The sequence below is a fragment of the Rhipicephalus microplus genome, chromosome 9, assembly GCF_043290135.1.
Source record: "Rhipicephalus microplus isolate Deutch F79 chromosome 9, USDA_Rmic, whole genome shotgun sequence".
Lineage (NCBI taxonomy): Eukaryota > Metazoa > Arthropoda > Arachnida > Ixodida > Ixodidae > Rhipicephalus > Rhipicephalus microplus.
Window position 1 is genome coordinate 42,199,756 of NC_134708.1, and position 18,355 is coordinate 42,218,110.

The window sequence follows — 18,355 nt, forward strand, 5'->3', positions numbered from 1 at the left end:
TTCGTTTTCCAATATAATTAACTGCCAGATAGCACGCATGTCTCACGAGTGACGTGACTTGATGCGTTCGTTCGCCTTCACTGCACCCTCGAGGCACTGTAATGCAGCGCCTCCAGAACACCATTCACCGATTTTCTTGCACGGTACATCAAATAAACGTTTTGTTCACTCTCTCCAGACGCAAGACTATTGTCTTTCTACGACTATTGCAGGGTAACATGCAGATGCGGGGTCGATTTTATTCCTTTGTACTTGACTTCGTCCAAATCAGTAAAATGCTACGGTGCTTTCTTCACAGAATGTACGAAATGCCAAACAACTGCTTTGAAAAAAAAAAAAATGCTGCTCATTTCTTAATGCGTGACTGCCGGCGTTATCTGTTATAGCCACCTACATCAAAGCTTGGGGTCGAGCGAGCTGCTTATATCAACTGTATCGAGTCATTCTGTGTCGAACTGAAGGATATGATTAGGGCGTTAACGCATGCTTGTGGCAAGAAAAACAACAACAACATATTTTTCTGCAATACATGTTCGCAACCGTGTTATTACACTCCTTCTATAGAAGGAGTGTAATAACACGGTTGCCAACCTATAATAACACAGAAGCCAACCTATAGGTTATCATCTGAAAACGGGTCGTGGTTGACGCGACAAGCATGCGCAGGTTATAAATATTCTTGTTTAGCATGCATAACCCTATGAGGCACATAACAAGCAGATTCCCCACTTTTGGGAAGGAAGCCACATTTTTGCAGCTGCATGCAGCAGCAACCTTTCTGTATATGATTGGAGGAAAACGTATACAGGCGTGCCTCACTCAGAGTTGTAGGTATAGGTAAAATTTCCCATGATCAATAGCTTCGCCGCGGTACAATCTTAACACTTATCTGTCAACCCTCACTGCGCAAGCTTTTTGTACGGTTGTAACACAGTGCACATTTGATCGCCATTGAGCAGGGGGCGGGGGAGGATTTTGAAGGATTGGATCAGTTTTTCACATTTTGGAAAGGAGTAAATGGCGCTCGAAAAATGCGGTGTCGACCGGGCTCGATTACGATAGCAAGAGCACCATGTGCCAGACGGCCATATTACTTCGCACCCTTCAAGGAGCATGCGGCAAGGTTTTAATTACCGCGATATAAATGGCAATGTAGTGTTTCAGTACAAATATCACTGTCGAGCGCTTACAGCTTCCTTGATAAGCTGTACGAGATTTTGCGACATCTGTAGGAAGCTGAATACGTTTTCTGTTGTCGCTGAAAACAACATATGGAAGAACAAGTGACCGTGTTTAAGGGCCTACTCTACAGGCGTAATCTATAATCAAGGAGGACTGTGAGCTGAAGTCTACAGTCACGGACGGAGACCGCCCGAAATCCATGTGCTCGGGAACCCACACGAGGACAACGTACAACATGGACACCCGAAAAGAGGGTGTTGCAAGGCGCAGACTGTGCTAAACGTTACCTCAGCAAGAAAAGTAACCTTCAGCAAAAAAGGCTCAAGCAGCACATGCGTACGATGTAAGAAAGAAGGTTTGATCGAACGCGCTGGCCGAACGCGCGGAAGAAACCAGACAAGAAATAGACCAGGGTAAGTTAAAGATAACGAAAAGAAAAGAATTTGAATTCTTGGATTTATCTTGCTTTTCTACCAATTCATACATTGACGCACATTCTTAAACTCAGCGACGGCCACTTCCCACACATGTACGCATGTTGCTACGTCGTATTTTAAAGGATACATATTCATTTAACATACATAATTGTTCGCACACTGTGAACGAGGCTCCAGTGCGGGACATACACCTTCCGTTTTTATGTGCACATTTGCGGTCGGCGTTCAATTTGACCCTATGGGCACAATAAGCACAATATGCACAACAATAAAATATGAGAGGTGACATGGCATCACGCTCTTGCAAAGCATAGTAGGGGTAAAAGTGAAATAGCACGTCTGGCTCCTTCTGCTGCGGAGCGCACTGTATATATGTAGCACGGAGCAGAATAGTACTACGCCACATAGGGTTTCCTCAAATTAACTATAGGGGACTCTGGCGCTACGATTGTTCAGTGGCCATGGGAATGATGGGTAGTACACAGATTTGCCTGGTATTCGGGTGACCAACCGTACTTGCAGCTTCGTCTATTGATGGTTTCGGTTTCGTTTTGAAAGAAATAACGAATCTTTTCAAATTACGTGACCCGATTCTAAATGGTAAGCCTAAAAAACATGAGGTGGGGAAACGCAACCACTGAACATTTTGTTGATTTTCGTTTCGTGAGAAAACAGCTCCAAGCCACGCGAACACGCATGGAGCCAGAATATTAGACAAATCTGTGTACGAATCATGTCCATGCTCGCTGAAGCGCCGAGCGTTGCAGCTCCCATAGACACTAGCGCCAGAGTTTCCTCTAGTGTACATTAGGAAACTCTATTCTACGCCGTTGCTAGCTTGTCTCAAACTTTTTTTTTCTGATTGTGTAGCCTCCAGTAGTTCGCACGCATGAAGTGATAGCAAAACAACGCAGTTCATAATTGGTAACACCACGAAGTCGCACTTAAAAACAACGCATTCTGCCACCCGCTTCTCTTCGTCAGAGTGAGGCGAGATAACGTGATTCAACCCGGCACGTCACAGCGATTGCAGCGTCCGTTCCTCCTGTGGTGGGACTGGCGCGCAATACGCCCCGTTTTGTCCACAGGCGAAGTCCCTCAGAGTCTGGCCATATACGTAATAGCAGTAAAAATAACGGCTATCGTAATCTATGTTGCCTTTGATCTAGCGCATCAAAGTAATGCTGTGAAAGTTTATTATTTGGAGAGATGGCGTGTTCGGGAAATGTTCGAGTGAGAAAGAATCATCGACAGAGGCAAGGAAATATAAACGTGCTTGGTGAATACCGATTGCACATATGCATGGCGTTTTCTGCTTAAATGGAATAATCAACTACTTCAAGCAGTACATTGTGTGTTGTGTTGAAGGCCAAGATACTCGCACGATTGTATCTCACACAGAGAAAAAAGCCACCTTCTTTTGTTTCGATTCACTGCACATTGATCTTTCTACTCTTTGCAGAAATCAGGTTGCTTCCACAAAATACATGACCCAAGCATTGGCAAAGTCGAAGACAAACGCAAATGACGCACGATTGTGCTGGTCATCGGCTGGCTTTACTGGTCCAATGATTGCACGCTTAAAACGTTCAGTGACGCAGTAATTCGGAAGTAGATGACACATTTCAGAAATATTCGTTTAGACGTAGAAAATACGCACTTTTTGGAGCGAATAAATGCTTTGCTTACTAGAGAGTTATTGACAGAATGCCTGTTTTTCTGCCAGCTTTAGGTACGTGGATTTTGCGTATGAATATGACATCCTGACCATTAAAGAGGATGTGATTTGATCACCCAACAATCTGGGGTCTTCAACGAAAAAGAGAAGTTGAAGGGTCTATTCCGTTTACACTTCTATGAAAAATAAACTACAAGAATATTTTGGTTTAACATAAGCCCCCAGAATTCACTGCTTATAAGCTGCACTAACCATCCAGGACCGCCGTATTAACACGGCATGCGTAACGTCGTATGCTGCATGGAGAAGAGTCGTCGTCTTCTACCGTAGCTTTAACTTTGCTAATCGTTTACTTTCAAAGCCGGGCGGAAAAACGCTGAAATTAATCGATTGAGCACGTCACTCATCGCAGAACGCAATCGCCTGACGGAGTGCAACTGCTCGCCAAAGCGATCTACTTACTACGTCACAACACGTGAGTGCGCCATTGCTGCCCGACTCTCAGGCCACTCACATCCTTAGAAATAATCCTTTATTATTGACATGCCCAACCAAATGCAATGAAATTTTCCCAACTTGTTCGTGGACGTGCAATGAATAACCCGCGTAACGCGGTATACGATTCAAAAGTGGATGCCGTAGCCGTTTGCATGTGTCCGGCACATGCGTACTTTCAGACTTCGGCGTATTCGTTTGAATGTTCCGTGAAAGCTTAGTTGTCCTTAGTCTGACATCAGACGAAGTTGAGCACGATCCCTGTTCAGCTTGCCGTTTAGATATCTCTTCACCAGTTCGACACAACAGTAGGCTGAGTTGTGCGGTGTTTGATCCAAAACCCGCATTACACAAGCCAAAGACTTGACAAATGACTCACTTAGAAAGTGCTCCTCTCCCCTATAAAAGGCCGATGTTCTCGAAAAAAAAAAAAAGGTCCCGTATCTGCATGTTTCCCTGCAAATGTCGTCGAAAAACGCTAGTATTGCGTATGTGGAGAGAGAAGAAAACGTTTATTTGATGTTATGCGCGAGAAAATTGCTGAATTGTATTCTGGAGGCACTGCGTTAGAGTGCCTCGATCCGTGCAGCCAAGGCGAACGAGCGTATCGAGGCACGTTTTAAAGCAACGTGAGACACGAGCGCTACCTGTCAGTTATCTTCGAAAACGAAGGACAGTGTGCGCGCCCGTCTCGGAGACAAGGTGTAGAACGCAAAGCGACGGGCAGGTGCCACCACCATGTTTTCTTAGCAAATTGTTGCAAACACTTGCCTTTTTGTGCATAGCGTTGCATTGTCAGCGCTGCGTGATAAACGCTACGGTCCTTAGAGTTACTTATGTATGCCTTCTCTAGCATAAAGACACACATACAGAATGTTGATGTGTTGTTATTGTGCCTCAGATACGCGCAATAATTGTTTTTAATTGACAATCGCACAAATATGAACGCTGAAACTTGAGCATTATTGGTGGGTGCTGTGGATGGAGTTAGATATTGGCCATTTGGTGTAACGTTTCGGCAGAAAAACCGACAAACGTACATACATACTCACAGACTGGCAGACCTAAATTGTTGCGTCGAAGTACCCCAAAAACGACTACACGTCGAGTTGCTCCCAGTAAAAAAACCGATATCATTATGAGTTGCAAGGCGTTACTGCATATTGAAATAAATCTATCAAAGTTTTCATTTCATGTACACAGATTTCTCTTCAGAGCTAATGACAGCTAGGAGAGCGTTCGAATAAACCCTACGTGAATACATCCCCGGCGACTGGAGTGGAAGGTCCAAGACAACGAAGTCGCACACTCCTGGTTGTGGTAAAGTTTGAGACATTAGGTACGATTTGTCCGAGTTGTTCTGGGCGTAGACGGGAGACAGCAGGTGACACACCAGCGGCGGCTTTTCTGCGTACCACATACACACACACACACACAAAAAAATTGGCAGATCCCACGTACAGTGGAAATCGATGATACGCGAAGCACGAATGAAAAATGTTCATATGTAACTTTAAAATCAGCACAACGTTACGAGATGGAGGTAAATGATGCCGTACATGACTTCCGTGTCATGATTTTCATGTTTGGATATGTCATTTACCTTCGTCATCTATTCACGTCACGTGATACCAAATTTAGTATATGTGGGGCTAGCGAAACGGCCACGAGCACGCTATGAGCGTGGTATGTTGTCGTGTTCTTACATGACACGCGTGTCAGGATTATCATGTTTGCCCCAGTCATATAATTCGCCATTCATTGATATCAAGAACACCAAATTAGGTATATATGGAGCTAGCAAAATGGCCGCGGGCGCATCATGAAGGGCCCACTATATTCCAATGTAGCGTTGAAACGTGCGCACACTGGGCACAGCGACGCTACGTTAGCAAAACGCGAGCACTCTATAGTCTGACGCCAGGCGCGACCAGCGTCCGTCAGCGCGGCCTGACGGCAACCGGTGCGAAATGCGACACGCTTCATTTCGCGCCGATGCGTTACCCAGACAACACTGTGTCTTCCTTTTTTTTCGTGACGGAGTGACGCCAGACGCGCTGAAACGCACCTGCGTCAAAGCAACGCAGCGCGGGGTGCGCCTGCGAATATATGGCAGGACCGGTGCCTGGCGTGGCAACGCCTGCGGGACGTGACGAAATCAACACCGGCGAGCACGTGCACCACGTCCCGTCGAAATGTATTGGCGTCTTCACTGTGGCAAGTAATCGTGTTCTGACATGACACGCATCTTATGATTATTATGTTTGCATCTATCACATAGCTTCGTCATCCATTGGCGTTGTGTAATAGTGAGTTTGGTACATGTGAAGTTAGCGAAATGGTCGCGAGCGCATCGTGAGCATAGCATATAGTCATGTTATTACATGACACGCATCTCATGATTATCATGTTTGCACCAGTCACACACCTCCGTCATCCATCCATGTACCGTAATACCAAATTTAGCATATGTGACGCTAGCGAAACGGCCGCGAGAGCATCCTGAGCGTGGAACGTAGTCACGTTGTTGCATGACACGCATGTCGTGATTTTCATGTTAGGGTCTGTCACTTGTGTTCGCCATGCAATCATGCCATACCATACCAGTTTTGCAGCATGCCTCGTGAACGAAACCACCGCAAGATTTACAGGACCACGAAATGTAAATCATGACATTCATGACATACATGTCATGGTTTTCATGTTCATCATCATCATCATCATCATCATCATCATCATAATCAGCCTGACTACGTCCACTGCAGGACAAAGGCCTCTCCCATGTTCCGCCAGTTAACCCGATCCTGTGCTTTTTGCTGCCAATTTATACCCGCAAACTTCTTAATCTCATCTGCCTACCTAACCTTCTGTCTGCTCCTAACCCGCTTGCCTTCTTTGGGAATCCAGTTAGTTACCCTTAATGACGAGCGGTTATCCTGTCTACGCGCTACATGCCCGGCTCATGTCCATTTCCTTTTCTTGATTTCAACTATGATATCCTCAACTCCCGTTTGTTTCCTAATCCACTCTGCTCTCTTCTTGTGTCTTAAGGTTACACCTACCATTTTTCTTTCCATTGCTCGCTGCGTCGTCCTCAATTTAAGCTGAACCCTCTTTTTTTAAGTCTCCAGGTTTCTGCTTCGTAGCTAAGTATCGGCAAGACACAGCTGTTATATACCTCCTTTGCCTGCGCTACCATATATAATAATGCTACCCTACCAACAAGCCCAAATTGCCACCCTCACTGTTCTGTACTCGTTCTGATATGTCGGTCAGGTATTCTTTGTGACTAGACGAAATAAGGGAGGCGTGCTCGAGTTGAGGGCGAACAAGAGTGATGTAAGCTAGCTTGCGAACATTCGGAGGAGCATTTCTTAGACTTTGACGCAGGTATCCTAAAGATTGGGAAGCTTTGGCTGTAACGGAGGTGATGTGCTCTGACCAAGAAAGATTTGGTGTGAATTTAATTACAAGCCATGCTACGAGTTAACACAGTTCCACTGAGTTTACGAAATCTGCGTACTGCTTGAAGCTAAAATCGCAGTTATCACTGTCAGGGTCACTTTGCGCGCACCATGAGTGGCTGGCGAATACTTCGCTTGTACATCGCAAATCAGTGTCTCTCCGTGACGTCACACTATCATGACACGTCAACGTGAAGTCGCCTTCGCGATATCGAAACCGAAAATGTTTTTTTAAGGCAGCAGTATTAGTGCTCTATGCGATGAATGCTGAGGTACCACTAAACTCATTATAGGTTGCTCGACCACATCGCTCTTATTCGGAACAGCGATTCGAAAATATTCGAAATTTGTGTCAGTACTCCTTTGGGTGAAGGATAATAGAACTTTTATGGACCTATTTTTGATGCTGAAACTTTATGGAGTACGTGCACTACTTGGACACGCTGGTTTATATACGTCACTAAATAATGGAGTTACAAATACTGACTGATAAATATGTGATACACTCAAGGTTTAGCCTTTTAACTGCGAACACGAATAAGGAAAGCACACGACGATTGCTGACCCACAACGGTAGGCTTCTTTCGACAAAATAGAGGAATGTGTACTAAAACTTTTTAAATGACTCAATCCTATCGCGTCACATGATAATTTTGATATATATCGGAGCATAATGAATGACAAACTCTTGCATCATATTTCGGCGTCTAACAGAAGGGTTTATGACGTTCTCTGTTCTCTTGGATATTTTCTCCTACGAAAACTTTTTCTGCGTACGTATGCCCACACGTATTCTACGACCAAATTACTGTTTCTTTAGATGCGTAGCAGCTGTTTGATTCACTTGTGTTATGCCATACGCACGTGCGCCTGTACACACTTGCCCGAACACGTTCCCCTCGCCACAAATGTTGAAACAGTGCCAAGTAGGTCACGCCGCAGCTGCACGTTACCGTGACGCTCCCTTGGCAGTGCGCGCTCACGTTACTCTCTCCCTCACCTGCCACGCGCTCGCCGCAGCGCCCGCAGCTGCCACTTCCTTCGTCCGGTCACCCGCAACACCTGCCGCTACCACCGCTCGCTTCACTACCACCACTCGCTACACCGCGGTCTCGTCGGTTCACTCGCAATAAAGTTGACGCGCGTCTAACGTACGCGTTGACGCATGTTCGTGCGTGCCACTTCCCTCTTGCTTTGGGGAAGATGGTGTCAACTTACGTCCAAAACAAGCCTTTATTGCAACGTGGCACTAGCGGCTTTTATCACGTTTTTTGTCGATCTCCATTCTAGCGTTCTAAATTTCATCAACATTCAAAACTAACTTGCTTAGTTTTGTGTAAAAGCGGATACGAGTCTCGGGAATATTTGATTAAAATCTATTGAATACTGAAAAGAATCTCTACCAAGTTGCTGTGATCTGTCATACATACAAAATACATTCGTCACAGTTTTTGTTCTCGGGATGGGCAATACAACAATGGACCACGCAAGCATAGTGAAAACAAAAGCCCACGTTATGCACGAGTCAGACTCACTACTGAAAAGACCTCCTGTCTGTGGTGTGGTTGAAGTTGGCATCCTGGTTGAATGTGGCGGCGTCGAGGTTGTAGTTGGCGTCGTGGTTGTAGTTGGCGTCGTGGTTGTAGTTGACGTCGTGGTTGTAGTTGGCGTCGTGGTTGTAGTTGGCGTCGTGGTTGTACTTGGCGTCGTGGTTGTACTTGGCGTCGTGGTTGTACTTGGCGTCGTGGTTGTACTTGGCGTAGTGGTCGTAGTTGTCCTAGTCGACGTTCTCGTAAGCGTCGTACTAGAAGTTGTCTTCACTGGCGTCGTCGCGCTTGTCGGAGTCGTCGCCGGGCTGGACAACTTCGCAGTGGTCGTTGTAGTTCTGACGCTGGCCGCTCTGATGGTGCTCGAAGCCATTGATGTAGTAGTTTGGCTGCTTGCCGTCGTAGTAGGTGGTGCCGTAGTCGTTGTGGCTTTTGTAGATTTTATGACGTCTAATTGAAAAAGAAGAGAGACGAAAGTACTATGACAATATTATACGGCCATTCTAATACGCCAATGAAACGCTATAATACGCCAATTTATACGTTATAGTAGCTCTTTCCGATTAAACTGTAGCTAAATATCTACCTATTTTGAAGTCATCAGGCAGAGAAAATTTATGCTTTTGAAGAGGCTCGCGGGAAACGGCTTGTCGAAGGACTAGTTGAACAGAGTAGCACTTTCAGAAAAGTGAGTGCATGCAACGCTGCACTGCACAACTAAGTTAAACGAAGACGAATTTATTACGCGAAAATTTTAGTTCATCAAAGTTAGATGAATTAGGCTCCTTCTGAGCCACTAGGGGATGTAACAAAAACGCGTACAAAATTGTGTATATAGCTTCTCAAAGTGTTAAACACGCTTGTTCTACTTACTTGGAATGTTAACATGCGCTGCACACACACACACAAAATAAAGAGCAGAACAACAACATCAATCTTTTTATGAAACAAGATCAGTGAATGCAAAAACAAATAATTATATTCGTGTCTGGCACCACGCGGTAAAGAGTATGTAGTGTCGTGATACGACGTACTTATAAACGTATGTTGTGTGCTTTTCAATAAAGAGAACGCAAAAGCACGAACTGTGTAACACAAATGCAGCATCGTATTTGATACGCAGTCCTCTACGCATGTCAAACGTGTTGACATGCAACGAGAAGACAGTGAAAAAAAAAGCATCAAGCAATCGTCAAAGCGATACCGCGTTGCTTAGAAAAGAGCAGCAAAATAATTGACAAAAAAGCATAGGTTCACATATGAAGTTCGAATCGACCCAAAAAGACTTGCTCCAAGTTCTCCAGCCGATTTGAAGAGTGAAGAGTGACAACAAGGTGGCCGACAGGAAGCAGCGACCGGAGATGGCGCACAACTTGAAGCAGAACGTTGCCGTTTGAAGGATGCTTCAGTCAAAAACTGTTGAGCGTGACTACAAGATACAGTGAACGTCGCTTCACTTGTGTCATTCCTGCGAATGAAAGAAAGATACGCGAAAATAAAAAAAAATGAAAGCGCTGGCGTGGGTTTTTTCGAAGGTCTATGTCAATATTGATCATTGTGAAGCACCCAAACACCATGTTCAAGAATGCTGATCAAGATTGATGCCAACAGAAACGCCAAATCTACGAATGTGACATTTTTATCGACTGCAAAAGCTTCGATACGCAATCTGCTTTCCTCCTCTAGAAAACCTTCTCTACTTCATTATTTTCTTCCAAACACCATGACCACCCAGCTGAATTCCCCGACTATGTCGGCCCTGAAACCAGGAACTCTATGATGTGCTGTCCTTATGACGCTCGGGAAAATAAGGCAAACTGCCTTAATAAACACAAAGCAGCGGCTGCTTCGTTATACAAATTGTATCGGTTACAATCCCATGTCCGTGTAATATATCTTAGTAGGGGGCAGTAATCAGATGTGACCGCTCTCTGAAAATAAGAGAAAAATTATGGACCATCTCACCGAAGGGAACCTTGATGGAATGCGAAGCAGCAGTGGAGCGCACGTCATTGACCCAATTGAAACGCGTGTCGACGCGGGCGCTGGAAAAACCGTTTGAAGCGAAACTCGTGGCGTTTACATGAGTTTCATGCAGATAGACTGTTCGCTCGATGTGCGCTCAAACATTGCGAGTGGTGGAGAGGGTGAAGCGAGACGCGGCGAGCGGTGACAGCCTGTAGGGAGAGAGTGACGTCAACGCGCGCGCACTGCAAGGGAAGGCATGAGCTACTGGCACCAGCCCAACACCTGCGGCCAGGGGAGCGCGGTGCGGATGGAGGGACAGCGTTACACAGGCTAGTTGTAGAGCTACTTCGCATCTCAAAGTTAGAAGCGAACAAATGTCAACCAACACTCGTTTTTTTTTTCACACACAATCTCCCATTGGAGTCGGCTTCCACCGATAATTGTGAGTGTCGCACTGAAACATGGCTCAGAGACATACTGTTGCAGTTATAGCTACATTTTTAATGTTAATCTTGTTTTCGTCGTTATTCTTATGTAAGAATACCTTATCCTGTGTATCTACCCCACCCTGTAATAATGCTTTCGGGCGCTGCAGGCAATTTGAATAATTAAGTAAATAAAAACCAACGCATCACCGCTTCGGTTCTATTTTTCTAGGATCACCAGTGCCAGCTCCAGGATTGACACCGGCGTGCCACTCAACCCATGACGTCACACGTGATGTTTCGTTCCAGGTCACGTGACTACAGTTCTTGGGGCTGCAGATAGGCTGTCATCTCTGAGACACGATCAAAAGTGCCGTGGTAGAGACTAGAGACCCAGGACCACGACTGTTGTAGCGTCACCTGCAAAACAGCTGGAGCCATGCCAGAAGGTTTTACAGCTATCCCTTAAATATTCATTCAAACAATATTAATGACATAGCTTAGTAACATCTTCAAAGAGCATGATTACAATGCAGACTTGGCCTGCCGTAGCCTCATTGGGATTAAAACGCAGAACTGATAGACAGCAGACACAATTTCAGATTTTAAAAAATCACGGCGTATCCACGGAGTGAATGATGAGTGGGGCGAAGCGCCTGCCTGCCTGTCTGTGACGGACAGACGGACGTTTTGCCTCACTCGTGATCATTAACTACGTGCATATGCAGTGAATTTCTTAGGACAGCGCCATCTATTCTCTTTGAACGTCAACTATACGAAAACCACCGACGTCATCTAGTTGTATTACTTCCAAGAACATATTCGCACGACGCCATCTAGTGAGCACTTCTTGAAACTAACTAGAAGTGGCTGCCACTGCAACACTCTGTTGCGAGGTAAGGACTCACAACCTACCGAGTTCGGCCCTTAAAAAATCAGGAATTAGGTTACACTTTTTACAAAAGCACGCGTACCCAAACCCCACCAAAGTTAACGTTTTCTATCCCGACGTGTACGCCAGCGACACGTGCCGCTCGTGCGGACACACGGTGACACTCGCACACATGCTCTGGGAGTGTTTCTAGAAACGCTCGTGCCGACGCTACCTGAAACCAGTGGATTATGTCCCTCAAAAGCTCCCTTATCGCAAAAGGTCCACGAAGCGGCTGCCAGCTGTATACCCTGACGTGTGAGACTCCCGATATACGATAAGCGCGTCCTGCAGGACAAAAGTAATGTTTTAAAGATGATAGTCTTTCTTGGGGACCTTCGACGCAAAAATTTTGGTCTGTCTGTCTGTCTGTCTGTCTGTCTGTCTGTCTGTCTGTCTGTCTGTCTGTCTGTCTGTCTGTCTGTCTGTCTGTCTGTCTGTCTGTCTGTCTGTCTGTCTGTCTGTCGGTTCACTTTGAATGACATTGGGTACTCGAAACTGCTGACCCCATCCGCAGCGCCCACCTATGTTGCTCAAGGTTGAGTATTCATGCTTGTGAATTGTCAATTAAAAAGCAATTATTGCGCATGTCTTGGGCACCATAAAACGTATATATTTTGCATGTGCGTCTCTTACTAGAAAAAGCATACACAAGTAATTTTAAGGACCGTAGCGCCTATCACGCTGCGCTGACCATGCAACGCTTGCACGGAAAGCCGAGTGTTTTCAACGCTTTGCTAAAACGAAACGGTGGTGGAACCTACCCGTCGCCTTGCATTCTACATTTTATCACCTCTGAGATGGGTGCGTAGACTCGTCTCAGAGCCACGCGCTTTGTTTTCTGAGACAACTGCCAGATGGCGCTTATGTCTAACGTGTGACGTGACTTGATGTGCTCGTTCGCCTCCGCTGCACGCTCGAGGCACTCTAGCGCAGCGCCTTCAGAATACAATACACCAATTTTCTTGCGCAGAACATCAAATAAATGTCTTGTTCACTCTCTCCACACGCAAGACTATCGTCTTTCAACGACATTTGCAGATTACCTGCAAATACAGGGCCAATTTTTTTCCAGTTAATTTCATTCGAGCAACATGTAAAACAGATGCGTGCGTAACGCAGTGCGTGAGAGAAGAAAGTTAACACTGGCACGTATGATGCCGTCTAGACGGAAATGAATTTGGCCATGACATATTTAACACCAACTTAACCATACAGTAAAAATACTATCAGTCTTTTGGCGAGGTAATAAAAAGCGAAAAAAAAGATAAAGATCAATTATAGTATGCATATTTTTTTAACTTTAAAACAGTTATGTTGAGCTTGAAACTACACGGTTACCTTAATGCTTTAATACCACAATGACATTTATCGAACGAAAAGAGCAGATATCACGAAGAAAATAAAAATTAATGCGCAGAAATTACTTCGGGTCATATTTTATTTTTGTGGGTGGTTAATTAAATATCATGACACAAGGTTCAACGTGAATTGTACTTCAGTAAACGCACTCTTTGACTTAGTGGATATATAAATATTGGAATATGGAGGCATGGGTGGAATGCACGGGCATGACACCAAGACCGATGCATGACGTATTGGACAACACTAGTACCCTCAATGTCCGCACTTACTTGTCGTGCTTTCCTTTTCTAAATTCACGATAAAAATACTGCGCAGAGCCCACGAGTACGTCAAACAACGAAAAAATCAACACCTTTATCCCGTCCTTTGTTCTTATTCGTGGGCGCTGGCACTGCACAGGATTTCAACATGAACAATGATCCACTAGTTCAACTAACCGTGTTACCGACCCTAACTACAGATACCGCTTGCTAAACTTCGATTTCAGGAATGACGTAGGGCTGTGGCGGTCGAAATAGGATAGAGTCAAAATAATAGAGGCCCGTGTACTGTAAGAGGTGAGTGAAGCTTAAAGAACCCCCAGGTGGTCGAAATATCCGGAGCCCTCTACTACGTCGTCTCTTATCCTATGATGGTTTTTGGCCGTTAAACCCCAGATACAGTGAGCGTAGTGAACAACTACATGTTTCATCGTCGCTTGTATAACTTCATCTGTAGACATCATCAACGTGTGCCAGTTCGAGCTCGTCTCGAATGGAGCACTTCCTCAGAATGACATTATTACAATTGACCTAGCAATGAAAGCGGGGAAAATATACTGCTAGCTTTCTTCTAGAGAAATAGCATGTGCTTACTAACACTCATCGACACGCCTAGCGTGAACATAGGAGCGCGGGTCACATGTCTATATCAGCCACGCCTAACTGTGCTCATAGAGTTTCCTAAAATTAACTAGAGGTGCTCTGTCACTGCAATCGTTCAGCGACCATCGGATTGATGGGTAATACACACATCTGCCTAGTCTTCGTGCTTACGGGCGGCGAGTCGCATTTGCGGCTTCATTTATTGCTGTGTTTCGCTTTTGTTTTGACAGATAGATTCAACCCCTTGAATTTCGTGACCCGATTAGGAAAGGTAAGTCTGGAAGAACAAGGTGGTGAAGCGCAACCGCTGAACAGTTGCTGATTTTTTGTTTCGTGAGAAAACAGCTCCAAGCCACACGAACACACACGGAGCCAGAAGCAGGCCAGAAGTACGAAGATTAGACAAATGTGTGTACCATGCTCGCTGAAGCGCTGTGCGTTGCATTTCCCATAGACACTAGCGCCAGAATTGCCTCTAGTGTATATTAGGAAACTCTATGCCTGCGATGATACGAAGCTTCACACATGCGCGGTTTGTTTGCAGCGGGGTTATATCTTTCTATTGTAAACAGAGCACCATAAGTGAGCGTCTTCGATGAAGCTGTGCTAAGATGACGTGGTTCGTGTGATTATAAATATTCTCGTAGCAGACGTATACTGCTCCATCTGCCGGGAGTCAAGCTGACGTATAGATAGGCGTCGCTGTCAAAAGTGTCTGGCACGCACTCTCTTGTTCGCGCTAACAATGCTGACGACTGTATACTGTCGTGAGCACAAGTGACAGGGAAACAAACAAACCAGTGCGCGGCTAATAGCCTCAAATGCTGATTCGACAGATACTCGGATAGCACTGTCAAAACTAAAGTTGATTGAAAGGTTGACGCTTTCCCGCGCAGCAGCCACGCGTCTGCCTTTAGGATGTGCGAGACATATGACAGTAGTAACAGCTTGATATTGCCTGCTGCAGGGCTCACGCGAGGCAAAAAGCAGTACTGCGTCGCAAACTCTTACCTCGCCGTTTCTTTATTTCAGTTTCACACACAAATTAATCGAAAAGTGATATTTAGCATTGGGGAGGGGGGGGGGTTATCGCAACGATTCCACACGTATTGATTGGATGGACCAGACAGAGTGCGCGTGTCTAGTATACACGCTGCTGTTGCTCAGTCGCAAGCGGAGAAAACAAAGTGTAATAAATATATCGCGCACGACAGTCGGGCGAATATGCGAGACAAGAGAGACTGAGCATGCAACGGCATACCGAACCAGGGTAGGCGACGATCACGACAGGTATTCCTCGCGTCACGTGAACGACCGGCTGGCATCGCGAACTGAGCTGCAACTGAGACTGGATACGCCGGAAGATAGTAAAGCGCTCGTTCATTCCATTTCCGGGTTCGGTTCAGGGAACGTTTAGGAACCGAGCGAAGGACGGAGTAGTGCAGGGAGGGTCGCCAGTGTGTTCTCTTACAGGTTCCTTCTGGCTCGTCTTGTGGAACCAATGCTGAAAATTCCGCCGTTAGACATGAAAAGAACGTTGCATTCAGTTGAAATAAAAGTAAAACTTGCTCACTTGAAGAAGAAATCCTTCGTGAACAGCCCGCGTGCTTCTTGACGACATGGTTGCTTTTCGTTCGCGCAACTGGTTCGTAGCCATTACGGTGCTGCGAGGCTCGGACGGGGACGGCTGAAGGCACGGAGGTGGTGACCGTCTCACCGTCATAGCATTATTATTAACCACGACTAATGGTTGTGCTCAGTGACGGACAGAAGTGCGGCACGACAGGGTGACCTTTGCACAGCACGTCTTCACGTCGGCCGCTTCTGGGCGGTCGATTCTGTTGTCTGACACGACAGGCGCCAGCTAGCGGCTTGCGCACGAAGCGCTTCCAGGAGTAGCTGTGGGTGCTGCCACCTGTCCAGAGACGTGGGAGAAGCCCGGGGGAAGGCAGAAGAAGAATGATGCTGCTATCACTAAATCAGCCGATTCGTTCTTGTTCTTGTCGCCTAGAAAATCTTGGCCTGCATGTCTAAGCACTCACCCTGCGTGCGCCTCCGCTGACGTCATCGTCGTCGCTGCCTTTGCGTGCAAGCACGCGATAACCTCTAGGAACAAAAACTGCCGAACAAAGATTATGATCATAAGTAGAATTTAACGTCCCGAAACCGCCTTATGATTATGAGAGACGCCGTAGTGGAGGGCTGCGGAAATTTTGACCACCTAGGGTTTTTTAGCGTGCCCCTAAATCTGAGCACACGGGCCTACACCATTTTCGCCTCCATAGGAAATGCAGCCGCCACAGCTGGGATTTGACCCCGCGACTTGCGGGTCAGCAGTCGAGTGCCTTAGCTACTAAACCACTACGGCGAGGCAACCGAACAAATAGAAAAGCAAACATACAAATGAGAAAGGACATTAAGTTCTTGTAAGCGCGTACCTGACGGCTAAGTTCTTGTCAAGTGTGGCTAATATCCCCGCTGATAAGTGAAAGAAAATGAACCTGGATCGGTCCGTCGTGAGAAACACGGGAAATCGGTAATCAGTAAGAGCGACAAAATGATAATAATCATTACTTCTTGAGTCTTACGCACGTGAATCCCGATATGATTATGAGCCTATATAAGGCATGCCATATTGTGGAGCTGCGAATAACATCGACCACCCGATGCTTTCAAACGAGCTATCACACCCCATAGCACGCATGCTTCCGATTCCGTCACTCTTCAAGCTTGACTGCCGGGGGCGGGATCAAACCCGCTTTTTTAGCGTCACCAGTGAGCGAAGAGCAACAGAACGGATTCCAGTGATAAGAAGCAGCGTCGAGGAATGCAATGTGATAGGCGAACATGAAAGCTTTTTTCTTTCGCATAGCATACCAATCGACAATGTTGTCCCGCCAGCGGGATGCTACTGGTGAGAAAGTTTCATGCCCTGCCACTGGAACAATTGAATGCTTCGCGTACTTAGTCACTTCTTGAAGGTGACATAAAAGCTCACAAGAGTACCTGATGTATTTCTCGTTGTAGTTTTCCTCCGAAGATGGCTCATACCCAATGGAGGGGATTGGCCGAGTAGTAAGTGAATTTTAAAGGCCAAGTTCCCGAAGCTGAGTGTCTGTCCATGCGTGTCTGTGACCGGTTAGTAACTACCTATAGTTGCATGACTCGCTCAGCAGGTGGCACTAGTGTAAGACAGACATATGGACGGATGAACAGACGGACAGACAGACAGACACACGGACGGATGAAAGCAAGAATGAACGGACGGACGGAAGCACGGACGCCTGGGCAGTTGGCACGAGATGCAAGCAAGGGGCACGATACGCGAGGCGTGAGCATGTGCAGGGATGGTGTGGAGTGCGCTGACTTACGAAGCGGGACATCATGCGACTAGGAAACGCGTTCTCTTCATTCTTATAAATAAGAACAATAAAAAAGAAATAACAATTAAGCATTCCCAAACCATACCTATTAACGCAACATTCACGCCATACCCTTACCACTCTGCGTCGCAATAGGGAGATTTAGAATAGCACACCGCAAGCCCTTGCTGTGCGGTTACTGCCACTGCGCATGCGTCGTAATGCGAGCCGCCGTTCGTGCTTGTGGCCCGACCGCAGAAATTTCGAAATAGTGTGCGGCGATCGCTGCCCGCAAAGTTCTCTGAGTAGCTTCCGTGCATTTGGGTTTGTGGTCGGGGCGAAAGTCCGTAGAATTTTCCCGAGGGGGATCAAACGCTTTTGTAGAACTCATATGGCGCCCGCAACTAAAGCAACGCCCGCAACGCCTGCGAACATTATTGTAAACTTACCTATTTACACTACTTCCCCCCATGGGAAGATGTGGGTGGCATTTATTTATTTATTTATTGCTCACATCATCATTTCGTGCTACCTCCAGGATCGGAGGCATTGCAAGCTTTCTGCACATCACCTGGTTTTGCACGGCTTCCGTGATCTAGCCACCTTTCACCCATTGAGTTACCTATAAACACGCTAGA

At 46.1% G+C, this 18,355-nt stretch overlaps 2 long non-coding RNA genes across 2 annotated transcripts; both read right to left on the reverse strand.

The window, feature by feature from the left end:
* Positions 1 to 4,961: 4,961 nt before the first annotated feature.
* LOC142771318 (uncharacterized) lies at positions 4,962 to 9,238 on the reverse strand. Its single transcript, XR_012885865.1, has 2 exons — positions 8,792 to 9,238; positions 4,962 to 5,199 (listed from the first exon to the last, which is right to left on the reverse strand). It is a non-coding gene; the product is annotated as an uncharacterized LOC142771318 (long non-coding RNA).
* A 476-nt stretch (positions 9,239 to 9,714) lies between these two features.
* On the reverse strand, positions 9,715 to 16,188 carry LOC142771319 (uncharacterized). Its single transcript, XR_012885866.1, has 3 exons — positions 15,929 to 16,188; positions 11,407 to 11,627; positions 9,715 to 10,271 (listed from the first exon to the last, which is right to left on the reverse strand). It is a non-coding gene; the product is annotated as an uncharacterized LOC142771319 (long non-coding RNA).
* Between the last annotated feature and the right edge of the window lie 2,167 nt (positions 16,189 to 18,355).